This window comes from Trachypithecus francoisi, unplaced genomic scaffold (assembly GCF_009764315.1).
Source record: "Trachypithecus francoisi isolate TF-2019V2 unplaced genomic scaffold, Tfra_2.0 Lachesis_group18, whole genome shotgun sequence".
Taxonomy (NCBI): Eukaryota; Metazoa; Chordata; class Mammalia; order Primates; family Cercopithecidae; genus Trachypithecus; species Trachypithecus francoisi.
This window is the reverse complement of record NW_022681463.1, coordinates 25195494-25202711: the sequence shown is the minus strand read 5'-3', so window position 1 is coordinate 25202711 and position 7218 is coordinate 25195494. Positions and strand designations below refer to the sequence as shown.

Here is a 7218-nt window from a genome sequence, read left to right as displayed (position 1 = left end):
GAATGTGCTAGGAATGCAATATCCGTAGACAGAGAGAAACTGCCTGGAACTTGTCTCTCTCTCTCTCCTAGGAAATGTAACATCTTGAGTTAGGGAGAAACTATCTGGAACAAACTGGAGCTTTGTTCCTCTCTCCTTTGGGAGCAGGATGGGCTTCAAAGCTTTGGCCAGTGAGTCACATGCTCCTGAGATAGTGGCCCAGGGTGGTGTACTCAGCTGTTGTGCAAGTGGACCACATGCAGTCAAGACTTCATCTGCCCTGGGTAGCTTTCCTGAACCTTGGGGATCAGCTCACAATGGATCCAAGACTTCTTATTTCCCTTCTTACCCATCTATAATTAATAAACCTGCTTTAAATAACTTTTGCACATGAATATGTTCCTTCTCGCATTGGTAACAGTGCAGCCCAGGCTGCAGCGGGTGGAAGGGTTTGGACTCCAATTCCTGGTGGTTCACATGATGATGATCCCTGCAATCCTCCCCACAATGGGAGTGCTCTTTTGGTGAACCTGCTTCCCAGAATTATGTTACATTTTTTAAAGCCCTTATATTTTAGAAACATATACTGACATACTATTTGGTGTCTGACATTTGGGAATACTAACTGCATTAGATGAAGATAAGCTAAGATTGGCCATGTATGAATCATGGGTGTAATGAGTACATTATACCACACTCTATAGTTTTATTTATGCTTTAAAACTTATATATTATTTTTGAAAGCATACCTTATTGATTGTGCATATATAGTGTAGCATTGTGGGTACAAATATTTAGAAGACTCAGTTATTTTCAAGAAAGTTATGATTTAGATGAAATGCCAAGTGATAGTAAAACCAGCTGAAATAATTTTAACACAATTACTTTTGTATGATAAGAGATTTTTTGGGAAGATCAAAGATCCTGATTGGTTGAAAACCAGTCCCAAAGGAAAAATATTCTTGAGTTAGGGTGGGTGGAACAAGGAGGTTGAAGAGTGAGGGCAAGAATGTCACAAAAAGAGGGGAAGTCAAAAACAGAGAAAACACAAGTTGTAAACTTGATACTTGACCTTACGCTGAATTTGCCAACAGAGAATCAGTTCAGGGACAAGCTCTACCTTGCTAATCAATGCACACAGCTTGCCTATGACTGTTCAGGATCCATACTGCATACTATGATTTAATAAAGAGAGAACAGTCAAGTCATGGAAAAAAAATTAAGAAAGGAGTAAGATTTTTTAAATAAGGATAAGGATCTGAAAAATAAAATGAAATTAGACAAATTTGGATTGCAAAATGAGACAAATTTTTGCAGACGGGAAAAAAGACATGGGGGACAAAGAAAGTGGATGAGTCATTAGTAGGGTCGTGACTACCTGGAAGAATATATTTCGGCTTAGTAGCTAAACCCTAGCTGTGATATAAACTCATGTTGGAAGAAATATTTTTTCCATCATTTTATTATGATGCACAGGGTGGCTATGAATGGATTAAAGATGTCCCATGATCTTTAACCATATTACCCATGGAACCACTCAATGCAGCCTGGTCCAGCCAGGAGCATGTTCCTCCAGGAACTTCAAATAGTATACTATTTTGTCACAACGTGAAAGAAACATTGTGAAATATTGTTCTAACTGAAGGCTTACGAACTTCCAAAGGATTACTGGGCTACTCCATTTTTGGTCCCTGAATGGAGGGATAAGAGGCACCTGTTGAAGTGTGGCTGAGAACAAGCCAAGTTCAGGTATTGGGGTTCAGTGGCACTTTACCTTGGCCAGAAGGGCCAATTCAAATTTGGTTACTGGTAATTAATGTAAACACTCCTTTTTCAGCTTCTACTTTTGAATCTAATGCTTGTATTTGAGTGCTTTTTCCCCAGGAAGAATATAATATATAATAGCATTATATTGATAGTAACTGTGTCTTATGTAATGATATTTCCATATTGTTTTCTCAACTAAGTATGTCAGCCTTTCTGCATATCAGCAAAGCATAGCCGAGCAAACCAAGACCAGAGTTCTGAATTCTTAGTAACTCCTTTTAGTCAGCTATTCTGTACACAAAGGCACTGTAGAAAGGACATTTAAAAAATTGTATGCATTATTACATTCCTTTGTTTAACTTTTCTCTTTTCTGTCTGTCGCATTACTTTTAAGTAAAAACAGTGGAGGTCATTGTTGGTTGGCTGACTGACCCTATGGACAACCACTTTCTCCAAATTTAGCTTCCAATCACTGGTCTAAAGTTGCTCAGATAAGTCTATTCTGGCCAATAAAATACAAAAAGCTTTGTGAAGTATGGCTTCCATGAAAGTCTATTATGGGGCAAATAGGCTGTGAAATTATTGTGTCCGTCTTTTGTTCGTCTGGATTGCAATGCCCTAAGTGATGTTGAAGTGAAGCAGGCACCTTGCAACCACAGAAAAGCTCACTCCACTTGAAAAATAACAGAGAAAGGAATTCTAAAGGATGCTTATGTACCTGCTAACACTGGAACTCTTGTAGTAGCCCAGGACTATTTCAAACTTCTGTATATGTAGAGGCAGAAAAAAGAATATCTGTTTAAGACAGTTTATCAGGTTGGTGGTTGTGAATACTCAGTTCTTCTGTCTGAACAGATTTTTAAATGCTTCTGTTACAGGTTCAATTTACAGTCTCTCTAAATTTAAAAAAAGAAAAATACTCTAGTTGGTCAGTCTACTGGCTTGTTTTAGGAGGTAAGAGTGATAGTTTTCTAAATAATCAGTGGGGACATTAAGGTGAAAAGGTTTTCATTGCCTGCTTCATCTTCAACATCACTTAGTGCACTCCAGGTCAGAGAAGAACAAAGGACAAAATGTTTTCACAGCCTATTTCTCCCTTTATGGGTTCTTAGAAGCCTCATTCTGTGAAGTCAACTTATATCTCACTGGTTAGAACAGAGTTATCTGGACACCCCTAAAGCGGTGATTACTATTTTGGACACTGTTAGCGTCAGGAAAGAGAACAGCAGGTAATCACTGGTGAGGCAAATCTTGCTCAATTTCTCCATGAGGTGCTGTGTCTATATGTGCGCGTGGGGTCAATATTTGAAATTAAGACAAGTCTCTAATGAAAACAAGTCTAGAGCCACATTTCTTAGTTCAGCTTGGTCCCACACAGATAATTTCAAATTATTTTACAAAATCCTGCTAATAATGAATGTCAGAGTATAATAGGCTAAGAAACTGGACTTATTAAAATAGCAAATTTATTGAAATCAGAAAGCAAAATGAATATTGTGAAAGAATAATTCAGTGCCTAAATCAAAGTTTTTGTTAAAAGCAATATACAATTTTTTCCTACTTATCAAAATTACAGGTCAGACTCCCAAATATTTTTTGACATTTTTATATTTTCTAAATTCCTCTACATATGTATTATATTTAGAGAATAATTTAAAAGATAGAGATAAAACATCCTTTTGGGCCAGGCCTCAGACTCACTAGTAGCTGGGATTACAGGCACATGCCACCAGGCCCAGCTAATTTTTATATTTTTAGTGAAGACATGGTTTCACCATGTTGGCCAGGTTGGTCTTGAACTCCTGACCTCAAGTGTTCCACCCACCTCGGCCTCCCAAAGTGCTGGGATTATAGGCGTGAGCCACCGCACCTGGCCCATTTCCTTCTTGTTAAATTGATATTGTAGATCAGCTCACTCTGCCATTATTACTATTTTCATGCTATGACATAGGCAGGGAGCATATATCCAGAGAATTTATAACTTACAAGTCAAGATTAAAAACTCAAGAAGAATTTTCTTCCCAGAATTCACTGACTCAGTTACTACTGTTCCAGGTAAATTTTTGAGTTAATGTACAGTTTGACTTCTTTGCAGCCCATTCTACTTAAAAGAATAAAAATTAACATTCACAATTTGGAGGTTAACAATTTGCACATTCCCTATCCATACAGAATAGGAATAAGGACAAATGGATTAACTTATTTCCAAAAGCAAGTTGCTTGCAGAAATTCACATTGCTCATACTATTTATTTATTCTTTCAAAAATACTCATTGAGATCCAACAAGAGCCAGAAATTATATTCAGCACAGGTTATGAAATGATAAAGAAAAGGTATCAACTATACCAAGAAACCTGTATCAGGGCTGCCCAGTTTTCTCCTGGGCCCACAAGTATAGTAAAACCTGGCAGCACAATGTGGCAAGTGCTAGGACAGAAGTATACATGTGATACTATGAATGGACTGAGGACAGAGAGTTAAATGTTCTGGACCTGGAAAGGAGAGGCAACGGTGGTGAGAGGTACCACTAAACCATTTTTAGTGGAAGTGATGAAACCAACCTTGACCTTTAGTAAACCAAAATTGTCCTGAGTTTATGGCTTAATAATAATGTATTCTCAACATGAAAAATTTCTTACAAACCCATGCTGTATACATCTATACAAACACAAAGAAGAGATATATTAAAAATGTACATGAGTTAGAAGATATTGGAAGTTAAAGTAATTTTATTCAGCAGTCACAATATTATAGAGTTCATCATTATGAGTTCTGGGTAGCACCCAAGTTGTTTCAAAGTTAGATTACGGATATTGTCTTTAACTTGTGTTTGTACCTTTCTTCCCATGACAATGACACATTATTATCAATAAGACTACAAAATCTTTTGAAATAGCTGGATTTAAACAATACATTAAAGCATTTACCTTGAAATATTTCCTATAGTTCTTCTTCCTCTTTACTTCTACTGATTCCTACGTATGAATCGGTTCCTTGTTTTGTTATCTCAGTTAAGAGCAACATTAATTTAAGAGAAATTAGGTTAAAAAAAAAAAAAAGGCCTATCAACAATTTTTGGGTTAACTTGAAGATTGTTTTTGTTTGTTTGTTTGGTTGGTTGTTTTTTGGAGATGGAGCCTCACTCTGACTCCCAGGCTGGAGTAGATGCATTGGCGGGATTTCTGCTCACTGCAACTTCCACTTCCCAGGTTCAAGCGATTCTCTGCCTCAGCCTCCGGAGTAGCTGGGTTTACAGGCATGCACCATCACGCCTGGCTAATGTTTGTATTTAAAGAAGAGACAGGGAGTCGTTGGCAAGGCCTGAGTCCTGTCCTCTTGCTCTCCTCCCCAAACAGCGTGAGCTTCACCACTCGCTCCACCTTCTCCATCAATGACCATTCCCTGGGCTCTGTCCAGGCATCCAGCTAAGGTGCCCTGCCAGTCAGCAGCACGACCAGCATCTATGCAGGCCCCAGGGGCTCTGGTTCGTGGATCACTGTGTCCCTCTCTGCCAGCTTCCTGGGTGACATGGGGTCCTGGGGCCTGGCCATGGGGATGGCGGGGGATTTGGCAGGAATGGGAGGCATCTAGAACGAGGAGACCATGCAAAGCTTGAACGACTGCCTGGCCTCCTACCTGGAGAGTGAGGAGCCTGGAGACTGAGAACTCGAAGCTGCAGAGCAAAATCCTGAAGAGCAAAATCTGGGAGCACCTGGAGAAGAAGAGACCCCATATCAGACACTGGAGCCATTACTTCAAGACCACTGAGGACCTGAGCACTCAGATCTTCGTGAATACTGTGGACAATTCCCGCCTCCTTCTGCAGATCAACAATGCCCATCTTTCTGCTGATGACTTTGGAGTCAAGTATGAGACAGAGGTGGCCATGCGCCCGTCTGTGGAGAGTGACATCCATGGGCTCCACAAGGTCACTGATGATGCCAATGTCACTTGGCTGCAGTTGGAGACAGAGATTGAGGCTCTCAAGCAGGAGCTGCTCTTCATGAAGAACTACGAAGAGGAAGTAAAAGGCTTACAAGCCCAGGTTGCCAGCTCTGGGTTGACCATGGACGTAGATTCTCCCGAATCTCAGGACTTCACCAAGATCATGGCAGACGTTCGGCCCAGTATGATGAGCTGGCTTGGAAGAACTGAGAGGAGCTGGACAAGTACTGGTGTCAGCAGATTGAGGAGAGGACCACAGTGGTCACTGTGCAGTCTGCTGAGGTTGGTGCTGCTGAGATGACACTCACGGAGCTGAGACATACAGTCTAGTCCCTGGAGATCAACCTGGACTCCATGAGAAATCTGAAGGCCAGATTGGAGAACAGTCTGAGGGAAGTGTAGGCCCGCTATGCCCTGCAGATTGAGCAGCTCAATGAGATCCTGCTGCTCCTGGAGTCAGAGCTGGCACAGACCCAGAGAGAGGGACAGCACCAGGCCCAGGAGCACAAGGCCCTGCTGAACATCAAGGTCAAGCTGGAGGCTTGCCACCTACCACAGCCCACTGGAAGATGGCGAGAACTTCAATCGTGGTTGTTTTGTTTTATGCCACCACTGGTGCAGGCGCCAGAGAAGAGGCAAGTAGGCAAGGTAAAAAAGAAACTTTATTAGCTAGCCAATGTGAAGGAGGAAAGAGCGAGGTTCACCAGTCTCCGGCAGTGGAGGCCAAGGAAGTCGCTCCGGCGTTCTCCGGCGGGGTTCCTAGGTCCGCATATGAGGAGGGGCTGAGGAAGTTTGCGTGGCACGTCTGCCGGGAGCGGCTTTTCTGTCTAGGGCTTGGGAGTGGGAGGGCAATAGGCGGGACACGGGTCTGTCAGGGGTGTTCAGTAGGCGCGGCCAGGTGAGTTTCGGTTTCCTCGATCGGAGGTCACGTTGCGCCTGCGCAGTTGGTCTGCATTTTTCCAGGGCGCAGGCTGCATTTTCCCACGAGTTGGTCTGCATTTTTCCAGGGCGCAGGCTGCATTTTCCTTACTCGCAGGCCCACGAGTAAGTTGGTGATGAAGAACCGGGAAATGCGCCATCTTAGTCATCTTTGTTCTCTCCACCCCCACCCCCCCCCCCCCCCGCTCCCCCCCGCTCCACCCCCCACCCCTCCCTCCCCCCCGCCCCCGGGGTGATGCCCTGGACAGCAGCAGCTCCATGCAAACCAACCAAAAGTCCACCACCGGCCGCATAGTGGATGACAAAGTGGTGTCTGAGACTAACAACACCAAAGTTCTGAGACATTAAGCCAGCAGACGCAGGGTACTCTTTGGGGAGTAGAAGGCCAATAAGAAGTTCAGAGGTAAAAATAAATAAATTAATTAAAAAAAATAAAGTAGAGACAGGGTTTCACTGTGTTGGCCAGGCTGGTCTCGAACTTCTGACCTCAAGTGATCCACTCTGCTTTGGCCTCCCAAAGTGCTGGGATTACAGGCATGAGCCATCGTGTGCCACGACTTGAAGAATTTTCTGATAGAACTGCTTTT

General features: G+C 42.6%; 1 pseudogene; it reads left to right on the top strand.

Moving 5' to 3' along the window:
• The first annotated feature begins 4066 nt into the window (after positions 1-4066).
• Positions 4067-6979, top strand: LOC117063350 (annotated as a pseudogene).
• The last annotated feature ends 239 nt before the right edge of the window (positions 6980-7218 follow it).